This window comes from Thermobia domestica, chromosome 10 (genome assembly GCF_964235325.1).
Source record: "Thermobia domestica chromosome 10, izTheDome1.hap1.1, whole genome shotgun sequence".
Taxonomy (NCBI): domain Eukaryota; kingdom Metazoa; phylum Arthropoda; class Insecta; order Zygentoma; family Lepismatidae; genus Thermobia; species Thermobia domestica.
In genome coordinates this window covers 11,247,441-11,272,306 of record NC_137463.1, presented here as the reverse complement: position 1 = coordinate 11,272,306, position 24,866 = coordinate 11,247,441, and the positions used below count along the sequence as shown (strand labels likewise).

Here is a 24,866-nt window from a genome sequence, read left to right as displayed (position 1 = left end):
TAATAATAATATAAATTGCCAGCACCATTGATCCAGACATAAGCTCATCTTCACAATATTATCTCATAGGTTGACAGAGTTTCAAAGCATCCAAATTAGAGTCTTACATTACAATGTGAAGAAAGGAAGGAACGCAAAAAGACAAGCAGCTACCTAATGAAGAATAAAGCGTAAGAAAGAAACTTCTCTACTATTGTTTGGCGTTGATGATCCGTTTCAGCAGATATTACGGAAAGTAATAAGATGCCTATATTATAATCTTCTTATGAAAAAATGAGAAAGCAAAAAATATAATCAAAAGAAAGAAGCTTTATTAACATCTGAGAAAAGAATAAAGGCGTCCTAATTACACCTACTCTTATCCAACTATATGCTAAAGAAATTACTTATGTCCCAGGCAAAACAACTGGATTTGGTTCTATATTGTAACACTACGGTAGACTTCCGAACTATAGGGATTTATTCAGACTTGAAACTCGAAGTGACAGATCTATTCATTCAGATTAAAAACCTGAAGTAACAGATCTATTCACTCAGATTCGAAACCCGAAGTGACATCAGAAATTCAAAGTGACAGATCTATTCATTCAATTTGAAATCTGAAGTGACAGATCTATTCATTCAGATTTGAAATCCGAAGTGACGATCTATTCATTCAGATTGGACAACTAAAGAAACAGATCAGAAACTCAAAGTGGCAAATCTATTCATTCAAATTTAAAATCCGAAGTGACAGATCGATTCATTCAGATTTGAAACCCGAAGAGACAGATCAGAAACTCAAAGTGGCAGATCTCCAACGTGACATGTCCACTCAGATTTGGAACACGAAATGACAGATCAATTCATTCAGATTTGAAACCTGAAGTAGCAGTTCTATTCATTCAGAATTGAAGTCCGAAGTGGCAGATCTAGTCATTCAGAATTGAAGTCCGAAGTGGCAGATCTAGTCATTCAGATTTGAAACCTGAAGTGGCAGATCTATTCATTCAGATTTGAAATCCCAAGTGGCAGATCAATTCATTCAGATTTGAAACCCGAAGTGACTGATCAGAAACTCGAATTAACAGATCTATTCATTCTGATTTGAAATCTGAAGTTACAGATCTATTCATTCAGATTTGAAATCCGAATTTACAAATCAATTCATTCAGACTTGAAACCTGAAGTGGCAGATCTATTCATTCAGATTTGAAATCCGAAGTGACAGATCTAGTCATTCAGATTTGAAATCCGAAGTGACAGATCAATTCATTCAGATTTGAAACCTGAAGTAGCAGATCTATTCATTCAGATTTGAAATCCGAAGTGAAACATCAATTGATTCAGATTTGAAACCCGAAGTGACAGATCAGAAACTCGAAGTAACAGATCTATTCATTCTGATTTGAAATCCGAATTTACAGATCAATTCATTCAGACTTGAAACCTGAAGTGGCAGATCTATTCATTCAGATTTGAAATTCGAAGTGACAGATCTAGTCATTCAGATTTGAAATCCGACGTGACAGATCAATACATTCAGATTTGAAACCTGAAGTAGCAGATCTATTCATTCATATTTGAAATCTGAAGTTACAGATCTATTCATTCAGATTTGAAACTCGAAGTGGCAGATCTATTCATTCAGATTTGAAATCCGAATTTACAGATCAATTCATTCAGACTTGAAACCTGAAGTGGCAGATCTATTCATTCAGAATTGAAACCCGAAGTGACATATATATTCATTCATATTTGAAACCCTAATAAGCAGATCTATTCATTCAGATTTGAAATCCGAAGTGATAGGTATATTTCTTTACATTTGAAACCTGAAGTGAGAGATCTAGTCATTCAAATTTGAAACTCGAAGTGAAAGATCTATTCATTCAGAATTGAAACTCAAAATAACAGATCTCTTCATTTAGATCTGAAGCCCCAAGTGACAGATCTAATAGATGTTTTTGTTTATGTAATGAATAAATATAATTAGATATATTGTTTGTAGTATTTCGTTCCAACTGTAATGAAATTTTATGCTTCAGACAGAAGTATCTCTGAGACATAGCAGCAAATTTCTCGTGTTCAATTAATAAGCCGATAGTGAATGGTCACTTGAATCTAGTATTCGATAACTTTTGAGCGATAATGTATGTACGTATAAATACTCCTCGACTTTATATTTCCAAAACTACAATTTTCAAGATATAGAATACAATTTATTAATATGTATGATTACAATACAGCTACTGAACAATCTTTAGAAAGATTCAGGGAGAGGCCGAGGTTCTGCTGTTTGTATAAATAGTTCTCCCTTTTAGATTTTATTATTATTATTATTATTATTATTATTATTATTATTATTATTATTATTATTATTATTATTATTATTATTATTATTTTACATACTAGCTTAACCTGCGCTGTCTACTCAGCGCATCGTTCTGTTATGACCATGAATCTCCTTACGCAAACAAATAGACAGGGCACAACGGGAGTCAATTGCTACAGACAAACATACAAACATGGCATTTAATGTACATGTTGGAGTCAGTTTGTGGCAGATTTGTAAAAGTGTCATGATATCAAATGGAAATATTTTTTTTGTTTTGTAACTCCATATCCATCCAAGTATGCCTCATTGCGGCTCTTGAGGCCTTTGAAGTTGCCAGAATGCAGTAGGACTTGCCATTTAGATTTAAGCAAAGCGCTTGCAATGCCCGTCAACCCGTTTTACATAACTCTTTTACTGGTTGCCTAATAAGGATATTAATCTTTCCTTCGCCCTAGCTACATACTGTATACCGAGCTAGGGCTCGCCTAGCTACATATGCTCAAAACGGCACCTAAAACGTTCAATAGAACAATAACGGCACGATTTTTGAACATTTGAATGAGGACTGGCAGGTCTACACAAAATTTAAAACAGACCAGTAGAAACAGCACTTTCTAAAGCTTGTGATTTCCAAGATCTCATTGTCGAAAAGAACTGGCCACAATTATAAACTTTTCTTGACCACTAGTATATAAACCTAGCATTTTAATATATAGATTATAAGATAGTGGGTAAATGACCAAATACAATGTTTAAAGACTTCTTGTTTCTTCCATAACAAAATTGTACATGTTCATTCCAGTGCGATAATACATATTTTCGACGGTGGGGGCACTCGGTCGAAAAAGTGTAACACGCTTTTTGAGGCCAGCCACCCTGAATGAGGTTTTCCTGGGTTTTCCTCATTCACACAAGTCAAATGCTGGGGTGGTACCTAACTTACAGGTCCTACGCCGTTTCCTTGCTTTCCCAATCCTTTCTTCCTCCCCTTTCCCCGGATAGTGTGCTCGCCGAGGGACGTCATCATCCCTCATACGTGACGGGCTAAATGGCCATAGATGCTGACAGCCCAGAAATCTAAATCCTAATATATATACTTTCGACTTTCTGATCATAACCAAACAGAAAGACACCCCAATCTAATACGAAATACACTACTAGTGGTCTTCATATAAAGAACGAAAGTTTCCCTGTTGGCATCGCCAAACTTCTTTGCAACTTAGAACAAAAATTCACGATCTAGTAATCACGATTAAGATAACAATCCCTATCCTGTCTTCTTACACGCTTCAAATTAATAAATTTTTTGTTTTTCTTTTAAAATAAAATGAAAGGAAAAAAAAGAAAAGCAAGATAATAATCAGTCCAGAGAAACAATAATGAAGTGTTGCTGGGCAACTTGGCTACGAAGAAGAGACGTAGGAATGCTTTTGGGTGAATGCTCACGGAGAGGAAAAAAAGGCAACTACTGTGTTTATTAGCGACTAATTGACACTGTGTAATGAATGTCCAACTTCACAACATTACTATTTTTTCTCGTACTACGCCCTTCTAGACAAACAAACAAACAAAAGCTAATAATGGTGTGTGTGTGTGTCCAACGAGGAAAGAACCAGAAAATTGAAACAAACACTACATATCGCTTCTACACATTTAAAAGGACCAGAAGGAAAACTGTATAAATTTCGAGGAACCAGGAGCTCGGAAATATTTCCGTCATACGTGAGTTCTATAACTTTTGCATATCAGGAAGTTGAATGGCAATACACATAGTATTGGCTAAATAATGCAATTTATGTTTTGCATTGTTATACGGTAGTTAATCATGAACGGTTGCCACTACTTTGTCGTCACTGAACGAATATTCACCAGAAGGAAACTTGTCTTCAACATTGGGTGGACAGATAAGACCGTTCTAATAATATTTTTTTAAGCCATGTTCCAAAGTTGAAAAACATTGGTGTGCAGGATCGGTGAGCAGAGTTGTCTTCAAAATCGGAAGGCGGGCATATTTAAGCCTTATTCTGGGGCCTTATGCACAGTCGTTTTGACGTATGATTAGCGTCATACTAAAGGCCTGACTACCGCAGGAACCATGTTAGTCGAACTCTTTAGTATGGTACTAATTACGCGTCAGAACGACTCTGCATAAGACCCTACATGTCACTCTTTTCTTTATTTGTAACAGACATGCCAATAAACAAAATAAGAGACGTATTGACATGTTTACTGTGCCGCAAAGTGGTTTTTGTTCATTTATATAAACACTGTGACTGCAAAATGGTTTGGCTCACTTTCCTTTGTGGCAATCGCACACAAATCATCACATTTTCGCCCCCAAAACCCAGTTTAAATCGGATTATTGGGGGACCCCAAGATTGGAGAGGACCATGTCCCCCTCATCTCTCCGGGATTTGCGCCAATGGGTAGGCCTACACAGAACAGCGGAACTGAAAAGCGATCAAGTTTTCCGCGCGTTTAATGTAGTGGAATCAGATAGCCAGAACACAGATAACGAGTTCTACTATTTCTGTGATGGCATTTGTCTTTTACGCAAGAGATCCACATGACGTGCCGTAAATAGCGGGAAATTAAGATTTAATAAAACGTAAAAGCAAGAGCAGGGAATATAGGAATAATGAAGATACCTTATATAATTGTAAAATTCGAGATAATGTTAAATGTGGGAATATAAAAGCGAAATAATAATGCCCTTAATACAGTAATTCTTCCTTTTTTTTTTTTTTTGTTAGCTTAATTTTATTTTCATTTCACGTTTTACTAGTTTGTTTCTGTGTAATATCTCTTATCAAGTGGGAAAACGGTAATTTCAACTCGCGGACACACGAAGTTTAATGTGGATTCAAACCGTACCGTACACACTTCCATCAAGGATCAAATCTGAGTCTCTTGCATCAAAAGTAAGCAAGAAAGATAAGGCTTAGCCTCTATTATTATTATGGTAGTTACCGTGAGTGAATAAAAACAATTGAAACAAGAGTTGTGCAATATGACCACAGTGGGCTATATTAGGAAATAGACGTATTTTATTGAGGGATTTTGCAATGTGATTCTCAATTAGGTGTAGTTTGAAGTAATTGTTAATTTATTATCATATTTGATGTTCTCAAATGTTGAAATAATATGTTTTCTTTATCGACAAGATATCAAAAGTTCTGCAATGTTTTCTTGTTTACCCCAGAGGGTTGAAAACAAGAGAAATAATCTAATCTAATGTCACTGAAATCTTTGGCATGAAACGGCGAATGTTAGTCAACCATGGAATGTAGTTCTTTTCCATCCGTCCAGTTAAAGGTGTTATCAGATTTGAATCATAGAGTAAGGAGGGGAAGAGAAGTCAAATGTTACATTCCCTAGTTTGTTGATTCAGAACAATCAGTTTGTAAAATAATAACAGTAATAATAAAATACAAATCTACCAAAAATATTCTTACTCAAAAAAACCTATAATTATTTCATTTGTATCATTACAGATGGTTCCAGTAATTCTGAAGAAAGGTAAACGAGGTACATCTCTGTTATCGAAAGCTTACAAACAATCATCTGTTAAAACAAAAATGGGAGTCAAACCATGCCACAACCCATGAAACCACATTACGTTTCTTCAAATAAGCTTACATCATAGAAACCGGGACCTTCTACATCTCTTGTTAGATTACGTTTGTGAAGAAGACATGGTTCTTGACATATTTCTTGTGCTAGGTGTGGTAAATATGTTTACGAGGAATATATTGAACTCACAGCAAAAGACAAGGGACCAATTGTGTGCCTTCAATGTGAAATGTTCGCTCTGATTATCAGGGGCGTCATTTGAGAAGAATAAGGGGCAACTGTTCCCGCGCACTGAGTTTAAGAAACATATGCTGATTAATAAATTGTATACTAATAAAAAAACGTGAAACTCTTATATCGGTGGAATCCTTGCCTCCCTTTGACAAAATTTTAAATAACATTAATGCTGATTATGTTATTAAAATTTTTGCTTACAACTCTTCCGAACACAGATATGTAAGTGTGGTAGTGCCGTACCTTTCTTTACTTTCTGAAATCAATGGTTGAAATTCTGAGATGTTGTTAAGACGTTTGTAACTTACCATATATTCCAAAAAATTTTCAATGTCTGTTACCTGTCATAGTGTAGTAACTTTTGTAGTATACATTTCATCATGTTCGATAGGATAGAAAAGATATACGAGTGAATAACTGAACTTTAAATGTGTCTTTCAAAAGAATTTCTACTGATGTCATAATGGGACACATTAGGAAACCTCTGTTCTCAATATGGCCAAATTGCAGCCTTTTCCTTTTTAATTTGTAACATTTTCATTACAAGAAACAATTATATTTTCCTCCTTTCCTCAAATAGCCCGTCTAATTGACAGAATATTCATGTTGAACCAAAAGACTAATAGAACATGTTTTTTAATTAATAATAATAATAATAATAATAATAATAATAATAATAATAATAATAATAATAATAATAATAATAATAATAATAATAATAATAATAATAAGGAAATTAAAGTTGTCAAAATACTGTAAAATACAATTGTCAAATGAAAAACCAAAATATTACGAAGGTACAGTGAATATCATTACTACTAGTGCTTACACACAGTCAAATGGTTGACGTACTTAACTTTGGCAAAGCGGTCACGGATTCGACTCTTGGTGGCAGAACAGATTTTTCGACGTTGACCCAACATTACGTGTCCATTGTGGGGTTATTTTGACTTCTGAGATAGTGAATTCCGGTTTGGAAAGCCAGAATTAGTTATGATTGGAGCCACACGTCACCCAAGACTGCCAAAGTTCTTCCTGAAGTTCTGTTTGATATTAGTAAAACAACGATTCGCTTGTATGGACTGAAAACAGCAAATATGAAAGATGACCATGCAATTTTGTTTTGAAAGCAGGATAAATTGGAAACCTGAACTGTATGAAGTATGACAATATACCAGTAATTTCCAGAATGGGCGTAGCACTATCGTAGACATTCACACACGAAAGCAATTTGACAAACTTCTAATATTAGTTTAACTACGTCACGATAGTATAACCAATTTAACCACTTTGTGGCTAAATCGAACCATTTTCACATGCTGATTATTCAGTAAAAATTTTGTTAAATATAATTTTGGTGAACTGCATTCATAATCAACAATTTCTAGCCATTTGCTCTTAGCACTATTTTAATATCTTTTGCTATCAAACTTTCTTTAAGAAATATGAATGAAAACAAAATAAAGTGTGACTTGCTATTTTCCTCATCTTTTCACTTGCAGTAATTCTTAAATTATATTGCCACACTACAACGTAAAGGTATGTCATTTATATTATCTGTATCATTCTCCCTCACAAAGCACTACATCACAGGAAATCAGTATTCCGAAAACTCTGCCTTCCCACAATAATTTCTAGGCGTAGTTGATTTGCGGATGATGTTTCCATTGCATTCTTGTGTACTGTATTTATTTACTGTTGTAATATACTCCCCGCACCCGAATTGGCGTGTGACATCAGCCAATAAGCTCGCCGTGCGCTGTTACTAAACCTTCACGGAAGAATCTAATCATTGATAATTGATTTTGTTCGTATTTGTGGACAATTATGAATGATTAGATTCGTCACTGGAACTTTGGTCAGTGCACTGCGAGCTTATTGGTTGTCGGGCGACGCGGAATATAGATCAGTAGCACCACTCAGGTACGTATAATCAACACTTTTGCAAGAACAGGGATTTGGGTCAAAGTTATGTATTTATGAATGATTTATTCAGAATTCATCCCGGAACTTATTTTTCCCCAGATTATTCCCATGATTTCGCACCAGGGTCTTTGGATATATCCAAAATAATAATAATAAAAAATATACTGATTTGATGGTAATCTAGATATACAGCGCGATGCGACGAACACAGATATGCAGTGTTTTGGAAAATGAAGTCCACACATGTTGCCAGCAATGGTACAATCATCTAGAAAAGTGCGTCACCTTTGAACCGCTATACATAAGGATATTCTGAACAACAAAGTAGTAAACTTTTTTTTTTTTTTTTTGTAAGCCATCTCGAAATTAAATTGTCTCACTTCGTAGATAGTGTGCACTTTAAATTATAATTTCCAGTAATAAAGTATTCTTACCAGGGCCGCAGTATGGCGCCACTCCTCCCGGAAATTCTGAGACCAGGCGCGCTGTTTCCCACTTCTCATACCTCTTCTGCAGACCCTAAGGCCCTTCTGCAAAGGTTGGTACTTACTGAAACAATCAGAACAAATATAGTTATTAATTCCCAAGAAATAAATTCATGTTATCTTACAGATACGTAACAAGGAACCATACAAATATTTTTTAGAATAAATCTGCGTCTGAAACTTCGAAATCAACTACAACTCCATGGCTTAAACAACACGATAGTTCAATGCCACAGATATAAAACGTCTCTCTTGGATCCTTTTCTGTACTAGGCCAATCTATTCTGAATTCTTATCACTACCCCTCAAAAATGGCGCTTTACATTATTCTTCCACAGTTTTGTTAGCCTCTCCAAAGATATTTTCCCCTTAAAGCTTCTCGATTAGGACTCTGCACACTGATATGTATTACCCATGCGCATGTCTCGCCCATCTTAAGAAGTTTTGCCTGTATTAGGATCACACGGTGGAACTTATTGCGCTGTTACGATATCCGTCTGACCGTTACTCCACACAATACTGGACAAAAGCGAATTTTAATTTTTTTTTCATAGATAGCTATAGCAATTATTGCGGCCGAGTTTGTTGAGTCAAAATCCGTTACCATTTTCACAGGTAACGGTGAATTTAACGGTGGCCCTCCGTATCCAATTTTCTACTATTGAAACAAATATAAAGTTATATATTGCACCGTTAGATGGCAGTAAAAATCCTCAAGCGGTGATATCTACCGGACGAAACTAAAACTGTGTTATCCTTTCTTTTTTATCCTGTCTACCAGACTTTATTATCTGTATGATATTCGGTGACCTATAGTTCTTGTGAAGTTAAGCGATGTGTAGCTCTATAAATTCAATCGTTTATTCGTCTCTTTTAAGCTAAGCGGTTAGTGGTCGCGCCTTTGGCGTGGGAGACATGGGTTCAATTTCCGGTGGCACCTCATGTGGTTCGGATTCCACGTTATACAGTAGGTCCTGTCTCATACAGCCTCGCTGCTGAAAGGGATGTTAAACTCAAAATCAACTCGTCTCTTTAGTACCAAATATTTTCTTCAAAACTTCTCTTTCTAGTCGCATTAGGTCTTCTCTACGCGACAGAGATCTGGATTTTGCAATCGGATATAAGGTTGTCCATTATTCCATACGATAACTCTTGAGCGAAAGCTAACTTTTGAATTGTGTTTCCAACAGACAACTAGTGATTATCGGTTTACTTCGTTAATGGACTTTTCACGGGTAACGGCGACATTAACGCTGGCTAAGAAGAGACCTTGTCAAAATATAAAACAGCTCTCCCAAACGAGAGAGAAGTATTAAAATTTCCATGTTGCCCACCAACCTATGGTTGCGGTGAACAAGAAGACACATATCCCGTTTACAATCTATAACATTCTCTAGCTTCTCTGCAACCTGCACAACAGCAAATAAATTATGGTTGCCTATAATGCAAGGATATGTAGAAAATTCCTACACATTCATAAAGTTGACCTCGTGCATTTTTAAAAATTCGAAAAAGCGGAAAAGCAAGAAATATTATGTAATATAGTTGGTTCGATAAGCGTCCTCCCGAATAATATTTCTAATGACTGCAGAAAACTTTTGCTGCTAATCCAATATTGCGAGACAAGTGGAAAAATAATTAAATTGAGAACTAAAACAGTCTTTCCCAACGAAATGATATTTGACGGGTTATTCCATGTCAAATCATCAAAGAAACTTGTTTGACTATTAGGTATATACATGCTGAGAAAGATTATCACATTTTTACATCTGCCACCATCTTGGATTTAGATTCAATTTTCTTTCTTGCAGCGCTTGTGTTTGCAGTCGTGTAGTAAACAGGCTGTAGCACGGTTGCTACGAAAGATAGAAAGTTGCAGTTTGTAACACCTTCAAACAGAGATATTGGTTTTTCATAAAACATATAAGGGCAGAATAATGTTTTGGTAAAAGAGATTTCCAAGATTTCGAAGGCAGCTATCAAATACACACAATTTTCCAATTTCGAAAGCGTACAAAATCAAAAGTACGTGGTTTGTTAGAAAAGTATCCGACCTCTGACCGAAAACAAACAAAAAAAAAAATGGCTTATCTGAAGCGTTGGAAACCTGATCACCCTCGAAGTCCCTTGGGACTCCACACATTTCTTCCAGCGGTGCCGAAATAGTTGGAAGCATGCGGAAAAGGTCTCTTTCGGAATGGAGTTGAGCTCGGCTGGCGTTGTCCTCTCTGGTCTGAAATCGCGTTCCTTTCAATGGTCTCTTGAGTTTGGGGGCAGCCAGAAGTCGCAGTGGGCCATACCAGGAGAGTAAGGAGCCTGTCAAAGCACAGGAGTCTGGTGAGGTGTGCAAGGAATGTGTTGGAGCATTGTCATGATGGAAGCGACAAACACCTGTTGACCACAAGTCCGGTCTCTTGCACCGCACAGCATCACGTAGGCGACGGAGGACATCCCTGTAGTGCTCTTTGGTGATTGTTTGACCCTGTGGTGTGTACTCGTGGTGTACCACACCGCGGGAGTCAAAGAAAACAGTCAACATCACTTTGACGTTGCTGCACACGTGGCGGGCCTTCTTTGGTCTTGCTGACGAGTAATGCTTTCACTGTAACGACTGGGATATGGTTTCCGGATCGTACCCGTACGCCCAGGGCTCGTCACCAGTGATGATGGTGTTCATGAAATCGGGGTCACTGTTTGCGGAGTCTAACATGTTTTGTGCGACTTCAACACGAAGTTGGTTTTGCTCCGCCGTTAGCAGCTTCGACACGAATTTCACCGCTACTCTCCTCATGGCCAAATTTTGGGTAAAAAAAGAAATGTGCCGAAAAAGTGCTTAGCCCATCTCTTCCGCTATTTCTCGGATAGTCACACTACGGTCCCGCATGTCCACAACGTTCACGTTGGCAATGACCTTGTCATTTCGGCATGTTGATGGGCAACCGGAGCCTGGCTCGCTCTCCACCGATGTCCGGCCGTCTTTAAGCCGTTATACTACTCTTCAATCTGTGTGACGCCATAGCATCATCCCCGAAAGCCGTCTGAATCTTCCGAATGGTTTCCACCTGGTTGTCACCCAGTTTTTGGCAACATTTGATGCAGTAGCGCTACTCTAATCGTTTCGTCATTTCACTTGCACTGAAAAACCGACGCGAGCACTACACACTACCTCACTGAAGTGCTGCTTGCCAGCAACTGACGCTATCGACAGGCGGGAAACAATTCACGTATGCGCACGAAGGTTCACGGTCGGCTCATGCAAGGTGCTTGCTTCATCAGGTTTTCGAAGAAAAAAATAGGTCGGATACTTTTCTAACAGACCAGGCATATCAAACCACAGGATGGACTTTTCTGCACAAGAACTATGCCAGAACGGTTTTCAGGAAATGTAATATATAATAGAAGTTGTCATTCGTACCAGTTTTTGGCATCGAAAATAAAAGAAGAAAGTAAGTAAGGAAAAATTCAAGGTCAAATATTTCAAGAGGAGGAGAAGAAAGAAATTTGAAATTTTGACCCTATCAGAGACAATCTTACTAGCTCTGAACAGAAATAATGAATTTAATTTTGTGTTTGCACTGATGAACGGTTTATAGTTTCTCAAAATCCTTATATACGTAATGATTCCAGATGGAATGCTCCCGACATCAGTTTGATGCTTCCGTTCAGCAGGGCCGTATTTAGCGCATGGGCCAACATAGGCCATGCCTAGGATGGCAAGTTTTCAGGGATGAAAAATTTTCTCGGATGAGTTTTTTTAATCAAATCAAAACAACCATAAATTCTATTAACTAAAACTGAAAGTTGTATATTATTGTTTTTTTTTTTTTTTTAAATTTCCACTTAAATACTGATTATTTACTTCATGGTTTCAAATTTTCTACACCGGTACTTATTCATATTGAGGGGTTGGAGCGGCAAAAAAAAAAATGTTCAATTCGGTCCTGCTTCTCAGTGATCCATACTGAAGAGAGAAGGCAGATAAAATGACATTGAGACAGAGCAGCGGCGAAACTTCGTCCCCTTCTCTCTCCTTTGCTTTGTGGTGGGTTTTAGTGCCCCGGAGTGAGAGATGGTACTTCTGGAATTCAAAACCTGTCATTCTTTACCGGGTATGCTAAACACTATCATAATTTGGAAATCTGAAATTTCGATTTCCTTTTGACAAGGATGAAATTGTAAACTGAATGAAAACTGGATTACACCAATTTCCATGACGCTATTTCAATTTTCCCTTTTGTATTTCGTAATTATTTTTTGTATTATTATGCTGTTATTTTGTGATTTATTTATAGGCGTACTCTCTCTAATTTTGTTGGTTAGATTGACGTGTCTTTCAGCGTCGAGGATATATAAAACATGGACCTACATTTAACTTACAATCCGAGCTACATAAGCTCTCGTCGGGATCGAAGCACCTCTCCTAAGCCCAAGACGCGTATGTTAATCACGTAGCTACCAAAGAGTTTTAGAGCTTTTTCACTAATTTTCTACGAATATGTTACTGTATATCTGAAATTTCCTATGTACGGTATTGTTGTCAACTGTACTCTGTAGAAGGGCGATCAAAATGATTAAAAAGCCTACTATGCCTTATGTGTGTGACATAGCTGGAAGATCAATACACTTGATGATAGAGGGCGCTCAACAGTTCTCGATATGTTTGCAATCTTTGTTCAACCACTTATCACAACGGTAGATAAAGTTTTCCACGCCATTTGCATAGAAATCGGCGTCTAAGTTCTCATAGCCAGCGTGAGGCAGGGGTTTCGACATAATCACATGCCAGATAATGGTGGTCAGTTATCTTTTGCTGTAGAACAGAGAAAAGATTAAAGTCACTGGCGGCTAGATTAGGGCAGTAGAAGGGGTTCGTCCCAAACTTAGTCATTGGACCAATATTGCTAATGACTCATTAGCAATATTGGTCCATTGTTTTCTTTGAAGTCACACCATTTCCCTACATGTTGCTTTAAAATTTAGCCCTCCTCATACACCTTCACAACCTGCCTATGAATCAGTAAATATAGTGTTATTGGTCCACGGGAACCGCACAACTGACATCATTTCTATTCTTGATCAATTTTCCAGACGAGTCATTTTTAATGCCCGCTTCTCTGATCTACCTGATCAGAATCCGAAGCCTTCAAACTTGCACCAAGACAGACAAGTTATTAACCTTCAAATAAGTTTTCGTTAAGTTCAAGTGAATAATAAAACTTATATGTTTTTTTTAATCATCCCTCGTATGTTATAATTTATGCTGTTTCTTTTAATAAATAAATAAACCAATGGGCGGAGAAGCAAAGATGCCACGGAGTTTACACAACCTTAATTAACATAATATGATCATTGACAGTTTCCTAATCCGCATAGCAGGCTGCTACATCTTACCATAGACGAGAATGTAAAAAAAATCTCTCGTAGCTGAGACAGTGAAGAGAACATCCACTCCGTCGCATATCATTATAAAGGGAGGAGATGGCAAAGGCAGTCCATGAAAGAGGAGCTTGTTTATTCAGTGCATTGACAGACATTCATGCATCTGTACCAACTCACAAAGCACACCTAGATCTAGGATATCATCTTACGTCGTTATACACTGGCTGTCAATGTTAAGGGGGAGACAGATCTTCGTAACATCGTTTTGACAACAACGTAACAGATAAATCGAACAATACGAGTTTCTAGTATATCTTCTGTTACTTAAAAAGCACAAATGTTATATTCGAAATCAGACCAAAACATACAACTAAAGTTTAGTACACAGTAAAAGGTAAGTTCGAATCTAATAGTCACGTTTTGCAAGCTATTTGAACGGTTACAGTCAGTGGAGTTGCAGGATATAAGGTTAGGATTGCCAACCGTATGGTATTTTACCGGACAGTTCGGTATTTAACCTACTTGTCCGGCGTCCGGTACGACCTCAAAAATGGACGTTAAATGTCCGGTAATTTTTCCTCTTACTAGTTCTATTCAGATTGTACTAGTTATCTCTGTTCAATTCAGATTGTTTTGGAGTGACGAAAAGAATCGTTTTTCAATCAACATGGTTAAAGCAGAGCTTATAATTCGCTTTTATATCGACCTGTCGTGCACGGAATTTGCAGAAGAGTTGAAGGCAGGAAAATTTACTGAACTCATCAGAACTGCTAAAGGTCAACAAAAGTGTATTTTCAAGAACGCAGCTAGCAGTGCTTCATCCTCAGCCACATCTTTCAATTAAATAATGCATCCAGATTCAGTAAAAGTATGTAGCCATTATGAGACATTATCAGCCCCAGCGAAGCTGTAAGACTTATTGTTCTAGTATCATATTACCAATTATATTTGCTTTTCTGTTTTAAATGTGATGTATTATTGAACGTAGACTTCAAAACTTGCATGTTCCGACTCAACTAAAACTAGAATAATTAAGTAAAAAGTGCTTCAAAAGCAACTAAAGTTATTAAATTCGAACTCCGAATCGCTCAATTTTATGTGAAATAACCACTTTCAGGTTGCTCCCATTTTTGACAAGCGATGATGTCACAATCTTAAGAGTATACGCATTCTAGAAGGATGCCCGGTATTTCCATTTTCAAACGTTAGCAACCCTAAGAAAGATTTTCCTAACAGCTGTAAACTACGCCTATCACGAATAATTGGGTCAAAACTACACACATGTTTCACACGATTGATCAATACACAAATACATTTCATTTATACTAATTTCCGTGTAATCGAAAGTAAATGGACGATTGTATGAATAGATGCATGTCAAAGCGTTAAAACTTTGTTTGATACACTTTGTTCGTTTTTCTTTCTTTCAATTTTAACTTCAACGTTACTTTTCAGCACCTAGGTACAAGGATCCAGCAGGACACACATGAACCTACATTTTAAGTTGAATCTGAATTACATGAACTTCCAACTGTAATGGATCGTATCTCCCATACTTATCAAATATATGTATATTCAACCGCAAACTCACTTTAAATTAACCTTGTTTACTAAGTGGGATGCAAACACAAACCAGTGTTAATTATTTTGTTGTTACTGTTGTAAAAATATTTCTACAAGGGTGACATACAGCGACTTTAATTATTTATTTGTATGAAATATTTTTACGGGGATGGTAATTTTATTAAATGAATTATCTTCTAAATATTTACAAATTATTAGAGTGGGGTGCAAGTACACCTCATTTGGTAAATCACGTTACTTTTTAAATATTCACTGTTTTCCTCAACGACTGCTTGATGGTAGCTCATTGTACCTTGCTTTTCATAGTGAACTGTTCCTATTGTATGTACATTTCTAATGCACAAATATGGAGACGTAGTGATAAGTGATGGTATAACGCTATCTTCTTTCTCTGTCTTGTGCTCTATTTAGAAGATAAATGAGTTTTAGATGTTACACGAACGTTGCTTCTCTCGAATGTTAATGATTAGTACTTTCGGATGCATACCAAAGGTTCGTATTAGTCTGTAGATATGTAAGGCGAAACAAATTTTCCTGCTGGAATGAAGCAAGAACGGAACGATGTGTAGTGTCCGCACTCCGCAGAGACAGGAAAGCTCGAACAAAATGTGACATTTGTGGCAGTTTTGTTAGCAAAGATCAGTCAACGAAGAAGATTGTATGCGAAGACTCTTAGTATTGGCAATGATAGGAATTTTCTTACATGTTTCTTTATTTAACTATATAATAGGCAAGTAATTTTATGACAACATGGGAATCTTGTTTATTTGCAGAGAAATAATAACATGCTGTATTTTACACAAAATTCAAACTATACTGTACTTGTCAGAAAATATACGAATATATTACATTATTTTATAGTCGAAATATTAACTATGCATTAAAAGTACCATTTCAATACTGGTATATTATAATAATTAATTTTTTTTTATTAAAAATAGCGATTTATGTGTGGGATACGTTTGCACCCCACTCGGTAAATAACGTGATACATTTAAGTTGGTGAAATTAACACAGTACGTGCGTATACGTTATAAATTGAGCATACACTATTTTAACTCACTTAATGATTAATGTTAATTCCACTCCTAGAAATAAAGAAACCTATAAATTCATATACTAAACTTGCCTATGGAACTTGGAGGTTCAATGCCGCGTTCACAAAAGCTCTCCATTGACTTCTATCCTTAGCCAATTGGATCCAGGTTCTACTTTACTTTGTATTCCTATTTCTGCGAGATTCATCTTAATATTGTTCTTCCATCTGTGTCTAGGTCTTCCTAATGATCGTTCTCCAATTGGTCTTAAAGTTAAAACTTTGAAAGCTTTGCTACTTTCTTCCATTCTGTCTGCATGACCTGCCCACCTGAGCTTCCTCAATTTGATTACCCTAACAATGTTTGGTACACGGTATAAATTATGTAGTTCCTCGTTATGAAGTTTCCGCCATTCCCCATTCCTGTTCCTCTTGGATCCAAATATTCGTCTCAGGATATTGTTCTCAAATATTTTCAGTCTACCGTTCTTTCTCAGAGTAAGCGATCATGTTTCGCAACCATACAGGACAACAGGCATGATTATCGTTTTACATATTTTAAGCTTCAAATTCCTTGACAGAATTCGCGAAGACAAAAGATTTTGAACTGTATAATAACACGAATTCCCTGCTTTTAGTCCACATTTAATTTCTTCGTGAATATGGTTTTGGTCTGACAATATTGATCCTAGATATTTGATTTTTCAGTAATGAAATCTTTTTTGACAATTCCTTCTTTTTGCTATTATTAGGAATTATATTTCTGAACCTTCAGCAACTATGTCCTTGTAAGAACGTCATGGATGAAGGATGACGTCTGTCAGCGATCTCATTACCTAGGAATGCGAGGAAGGAACTTGGGACCTTTGTGTCATGTACCATTCTGGCATTTGCCTGGTATGAATAAGGAAAATGCTGAAAAGACTTTTCTCCGGATGGCTTGTCTGAAATGGCTTTTACGCCTTTCCAATTGAGTATCTCCACCGGGAACCGAAAATTCTTTCTTCGTATACAAATATCCAAACATATCTTTACATAAAAAATATCTGAAATGAATTTACACTACGCTTGAGCTTAGAAAATACGGCCATATCAGGAAGTTTCGGAAAATATATGTGGACGCATTTTTTTCTACTTTAAAATGCGATTAAAATGCGAGTATGTATGCATAAATGCTGATGTATGGTAAACCTACTGCCAGCACTAAGGCTAAACGAGACGTGGACATACAGCTTAATGTGAGACCTGAACTCAGTGGCGGATCTATCCCGGGGCCGGGGGACCTAGAACCCCCAGTTTTTTTGAGTGACAAAAATAATTTCGGCTATTTGTATATTCTTGAAAGTTTATAGTAAACTCATGATATACTTATCATAGTCTGGGTTCTGGCTGACCCCTACCGGAATCGAAGCCGAGACTCCCGCACCGAATGCGTGTACAGTAACCATAAAACCGCAACGGACTTCAGGTACGCTCTTTCATTATCAAGTACTGCTTTACCGATCTCAACACTTCTCCAGGGAAGAGAAAGCGAGATTCGGAAATAATTACTCTCAAGCAATGGAGTTATTTACAGACTATTAGTCTAAATATTTCTTATGAATAAAGAAAAAAAATCAAATTTTGTCTTGGACAATGTCCTTTGGCTCTGGACTTTAGCACTATGAATCACATCTGGGGTAAATGAATGTTAGTACACAGACAGTTAACCAGGAAGCCTTTTTTTTTTTTTTTTTTTTTTAACATAGTGCGATAATAACTCCTAATGAACGAGAAGAAATTCTTGTTCAGGATAGGAAAACAATATTCTCGTAGAAGAAAAGAGCTGACAACAATAGGTGAGCCCTGTGTGATACAGATTCCCTCCTGTGCTTCCAATACAAATATATCGTATGTGTAAGACATGTGACAAGCCCATATTCGTATCTATTAAATGGTGATATTCTTGTCAAGTCAATATGCACTAGTTTTGTTTCTCGATAATAGGCTAATAATAACAATAGCAATCAAGGAAAAAGAAATGTTCCGTTTCAAACTCTTTTTATTTGTGGATATACATTTTTACCATTATATTTAATGAAGCATGCACAAGACAGATGCAACGTATAATCAAAACGTATCATAAGGATCTTCACGTTAAGTTCACTGTTTCAATATTGATACAACTCTTCTATTTAAATGTACTCACTACGGCTGCCCATGAAACGGGACGATAAGAGAACTCTTGCAACAGAAACAGATACAATTATGATCGTTTTCCTTAGCCTAATGGGATAAGCGAGAGACGTTAAACTGAAAATTTCAGTTCACTTCATTTTCAACTACATCCTCAAATCTTGGAACCTGAATTAAACTAACTGCCCAATGTCACAGAATGATGAAATTTAAAACAGTGACGCGGAACGTAAATCAGAAATTACATGATGATACCATGCTCCACTGAACTTCTACGCATTTTTATTAATATTGCTATTTGATATATCCTACTACCGTTATGCAACCAGAAACACTCTGCAGGTGGCATGTACAGTATAACATCCAAGGGGTATTCGTAAAATCACGTTTCTGATTGTGAAAGTACGATAGTCTTTAAGAACTGATTGAAAATGAAAATGTCAGTTTAACGTCCCACGCTTATACCCTTTAGGCTAAGGGAGACGATGATTAAGGCAAGCGAATGATGATGGAAGAATTGGTGGAATAAGAAAGTGAAAGCAAACGAGAGTACTCCGAGAAAACCCACGGGCACCATGTCCATCATATATTTGACCGGGAATCGAATCAAAGACCCCACACACCAGAGGTAAGCGCTCTATCAGTGAGGCACCGTGCCAGTTGATTGAATGTGAAGATATAACAAAAAGTTTTTTTAAAAAAACGATATTAAGCGTAAAAAATATAATTAATGCTCTCATAAAATGTACAGTCCGCAGCAAAAAATCTGCAACATGAGCATGTAAGTTCATTGTGAAACTACGCCTAACAGCGCAGGGAATCAACGTAACGTCTAAGTAGCACGAATCACGCCAGGAGAAACTTAGGCGTCCTCCCCTGCACACTTCCTTTGGAGCAAAAGACTTTGTCGTTTCACAATAAACTTACATGCTCATGTTGCAGGTTTTTTGCTGCGAACTGTACAAAAAAAGGAAATTCGTTTTGTGAAATAAAATCTTCCAGTTTAACCTCTCACGATTATGCCCCTTAGGCTAAGGGAGGCGGATGACTAAGGCAAGTCAATGATGATCGAAGAATTGGTAGAATGAGAAACTGGGAGGAAACGGGAGCACCCCAAGAAAACACACGGATACGATACTGTCCACTACAAACTTACTTGAGCGGGGATCGAACACAGGACCCCACGCACCAGAAGTAACTCATTTTGTGTGTGAAATGAACAAATGAGTGTAAGATTACAACAACATTGAATGCGATCGATTATAATGGGTTTTATCGAACCGCTTACAGATCTTAATGCTTTGTTGTCTTAGCCCCATTTTTTTTTCATTTTACTCTACCCCCCCTCCCAAAAAAAAGAGACTCCTTTGTGTACTTTTTGTATCTCTTTCTCAGGTAGAATACACTGCCCAAAAATGCCGAACCGAATCTCGGAAAGCATGTAGGAAAGAAAACAAACAAACTTTCACAACGACGGAAAATGTCTTTAAATATGACCAAAAAATGGGAAAATAATTTTTTAAAAATGTTTTTTAAATAAATCATGCTAAAAAGTAGAAATTAAAAAAAACGTATTAAAAAGTAAAAAAAAAATAATTTTGTTTTCAAGCAATTAAAAAAAATGCACGGCTAAAAAGACAAGCGTAGGAGAGTGATCTCATATACAATAAATTTCATACATAAAAGTGCTTTCCAAGCTTTTCGTTTTACTCATGCAAAAACAGATTAAAAAAAAAACAAGTAATTGCTTGAAAAGAAAATTATTGTTTGCTTCTTAATACGATTCTTTAAAACTTTTTAGTACGGTAGAATTTTTTAAGTAAAGATCTTTTTTAAAAAAAGTATTTATCCATAAGTTTTGTGCACGAGGTTATTACGTCTCTTACAAGAAAATTAAATTAAATCTTTGAATTTTACGTCCCACGATTATGCCGGTTAGGCTAAAGGAGACAGTGATGATAAGAAATGAATGATAATGGTAGAATGGAGAAAGTGGAAGGAAACGAGAGAACCCGAGGAAACTCACGCACATGGTGTTTGTCCACTACAAAGTTTACTTTGCGCGAGATGGGATCGAACCAAAAAACCCATGTACCAGATGTGAACGCTCTACCACTGACCCACCGCGGCCCCTACGTCTCTTAGGTAGTAGAATTGACACACTATGGATTTTATTATACCTTAGCTGCAGTAGAATCATTTCGCATTTTGCCAAGGGGGTAAGATTCTAAATTGATATAAAAGTACCACGTTTAAAAAAATAGTATTATTAGTGTACAATAGATTAAATATTATGGATGTATCAAACTCAAGAGGAGCAACTGCCCCTTGACCTCCCCAACAAAAATTCAGAGAAAGTCTGAACTACTTTTGTATTCTCACCGGAGATTGAACCCATTTGAACGTTTACTTGAAAAAACTGGAACTCTTACCTGCCGAAGGTACGCAGAGACATCTATCGGGGTCGTTTTATTCAATATGCATTCAGTGCATACTAGAGCCACACAGCGTCAATTTTTTTAACTATTTACTAGTGTTTTTCCTTCACAGTCCCAAATATTGTAGCACTGTAATGTTATTTCACAAGGTCACGGTTAGTTTGCTAGGCAGCAGCACTTGTTTTCTGTGACGTAACTAACAACTCTTACGTAACACTAACACTAAAACCACGTTGGTGAATATCAAGGTCATGGATATTGGTGAACGAAAAAGCCCGGATACAGGAGCATCAACCTTTCCAATGCGTCTCTTGAAGCAAAACACATTTTTCCTGGTTATATGGCGAAAACTCAAATTTTCACTATATATATATATATATAAGAAGAAAACTCACATACAAGAGATCTTACCTCTCGAATGCTCTATCACTGTTTAGCTGCTAGAAGCTTGTTGTGAAGCTCTGGAAAAATACCGCCTAAATGAACTTGGCCCGGGCCAGAGGGCAGGATTGATAGATAGTGCGTACCCAAGATAACGGCTCTATCAGAGCTAAGTTTATAGTAGCTTGGCTTTCAACATAAACAACGAAACGAGAACCAAAGACAAAGAAGGGTCACAAAATTGAAAACATATATACAGGGTGTTTCAAAAATTGTTATTACAACATTGGAAAGATGGTTCTACTTAACGAAAAAGTACACATGAAGATTCACTGTGCTGAGATCTTGAACGCAGTACTATTTTGCGCTTTCTCTTCAAATCATGCTCTGGTGCACGTGGTCCCGGTTCGATTACCGGTAAGGGAGCACAAAAAATACTTTCACAATTTTCATTTGCATTATCATACGTCTTCTTTCGCCTAAAGGGTACAACACTGGGGCGTTAAACTTAAAAAAAAAAATCATTTCTATTTAAAACCATGCTCTTCTTCACTTTTTTCACATCCTTCCCACACTGTCATGAAGAGACTTCAGTATATATATATATATGAGTATGAGTGATTTCTTTGAAGTTTTATTTTAACAAGATCAAACAAAACTAAAGTAACAGTAAAGCATATAACACGTATTGTAACACAATTGTAAAGAGTAGGGGAAGGAGTTGTACTTTGAAACAATGTATCTTTGAACACCTGTGTTTTTCTCGAATTCAGAGCTATCTAGGTGCAGTGATTAAAATTCATTTGAAAGATTAAATGAAAAAAAGCACTACAAACGCGTTTGGCTGTTGTTTACTGAGTGTTGTGTCGAGTAATGTTCCTTTTAATTTTTTTCACCACAAAACGATTATTTTTTTGTAGTTACCTTTTGAGTTTTGTGCTCTTCGGTTTTCGCAACTTATGATATTTATTTGTCCAAATTTGGGGTAGAATCATTGGTGAATACAGTAATACTTTTAGTTTTAACTTCTGTTCAATATTTAAGCTAGTGGAGAACTTTTTTTCGTAATGGTGACCCTCTTGTACCTATGAACATTAATGCATCGTGTACCTTTGAACGATAAATAATACTGTTTAAGGCTACACAATGTAAGTAGTTAAAACAATTGATATATTTTATATAGGTTAGGTTAGGATATAAACTTATTAATTATAATTTTAAGTAGTTTCTATATATTCGCTTATTATATAACATAATGTTAAAAGTTGTATATGCTCAACTTTATTGTTCACAAGTTTTTCTTAGAACTTCTCTTCAATTTTTAATTTAATTGATAAAATTTTAATTCTGGGGAGCTTTTTATAGCTAAACCTTTTATTGCAATTTATAACTGTTAATATTTTTAGCTTCTTTTTATATTATTGCCGCAGAAACATTGTAATTATCACTGTTCAAAGGTACAAGAGGGTCTGTTCAATGGTACACCACCATAATGTACCTGTGAACAAAACGGATTTGTTCTTATTTTATCTTATAAAAGCTATTGTAATTATGTAACACGTTTAAAAATCATCCTATCTGATAGCAAAGAGATGACACTTCAAATGTACGACAAAAATGGGGAAAAAAGTGCTGAATATTAGCACGAAAATTTCGAAGACTCTAAAAGTGTTCACAGGTACGACGCCTTCCCCTTAAAAAAAAAAAAAAAAAAAAAAAAAAAAAAAAAACTAACGGTGCACGTTTAATATACTGACGAAAATGCCCAAAATGTATTTTCTGCGTCGTGTATTATACTTCTTGTACTCTGAATATGTATATTTGTAACTTGGTAAATTTATATTAGGATAAAAATATCGCATTAATTAGAATGGGAATTTGTTTTACTTGTATTTCAATGCCTTGTAAACAGTGGCGGATCTGAAAGGTAAAAACTGGGGGGCGTGCCAGCCAGATCCCACACTATGATAAGTATATCATAAATTTACAATAAAGTTTCAAAAATATATATAAATAATAGCTTAAATTCTTTTCGTCACTTTGCAAACTGAGAGGATCTAAGCTCCTCCGGCCCCGGCCTAAATCCGCCACTGCCTGTAAACGTTATAAATGATGTTTCTATCTTTTCTGCGACCCTGTCTTTCGAAAACGCATTGGTGTTGAATATTACAAAGAAAAATACTATACACAAGATTTGATTTAGAATTTAGCGTCCCTTTCAGGAGCATGACTATATAAGACGTAGACCTACAGCTTAACGTGGAATCTGAACTGCATGAGGTCCCAGCGGGAATCGAACCCGGACCTGCCACGCCAAAGAAGCGTACGCTAACCGCTTAGCCACGACGAAGCTCTCAATCTACAAGAGAAAGAACTTACCTCCACTACTGATCTAGCACGTCGAAAGAAAGAATTTGTATTGAGGCCTGCCTCATGTTAATATTATACCCATTCCACACTCTGTTCATCAGAGCTGACCATCTTTGCCCGGGTCCGTCATGTACTCTGTGTTTAAAAGAAAAAAATCTTTCTTGGTACGAAGACCTATCGATTAGTTTGATGCTACATTCCACTCACTACTATCGTAAGCTAGATATTTCAGCTAAAGTTTGTTTCCTTGTAATTTTTCTTCCTTACATTTTGTGATATTTAGTTCATATATTTCACTCTAGGCCTTCCCTTCGATATGTTTCCTTCTGTCATTTCCTCTACATCCGAGAGCGTAATTCCTCCATGTCTCATAATGTGTCCAATCATCCTATCTCCTCGAAATATTCTTCAATATATTCGCATTTATCTCCTATTATTTCTAACACTCTTCCTTTCAATATCTTGTCCACTCCAGAGAGGACATAGGTCAATAAAATACTTCACCCATGCCCCCCCAACCACCGTAACCCATGACCCACTGTGACCCACCACTCATGACTCACTGTGTGATCCACTCCGACCCACCATCCACCATGGCCTACTCTGACCCATCACCCACCAAAACCCATCGCCATCAATTCTGATCCATGATCCACGCCCCCTTCTCCGTTAACTAATAAGTTTACACTTGTAATAAAACAAGGCTGTGAAATTATCACTAATCGGAGTTTGAATTTCTACAGTCAATCGCTCAAACACCGCTCTCTTATAATACCGGCGGATCTGACCTTTACGATATAAAATTTTAAAGTGTTTGTTATGGGTCATATTATGATGTATTTCAATTTAGTTGTTATATATAATTATTTCCTTGTTAAATTATAGATATTTTTCAGTGGAAAATACGGTAGGATGAAATTTAAAGTCTCAAATCAAAGTAAAGTAGGACAACGTAAAGAAAAAAAAAT

General features: G+C 36.5%; 1 protein-coding gene across 6 annotated transcripts in view; it reads right to left on the bottom strand.

The window, feature by feature from the left end:
- The window catches only part of cyc (basic helix-loop-helix ARNT-like protein cyc), a 323,518-nt gene that overhangs the window by 178,511 nt on the left and 120,141 nt on the right, over positions 1-24,866 (bottom strand). For 4 of the 6 annotated variants that reach the window (XM_081727689.1, XM_081727685.1, XM_081727687.1 and 1 more), the window contains one exon: positions 8,485-8,599. The gene's annotated coding sequence lies outside the window, so the exon portion shown is untranslated. The other 2 variants (XM_081727691.1, XM_081727686.1) reach the window with 2 other exon arrangements.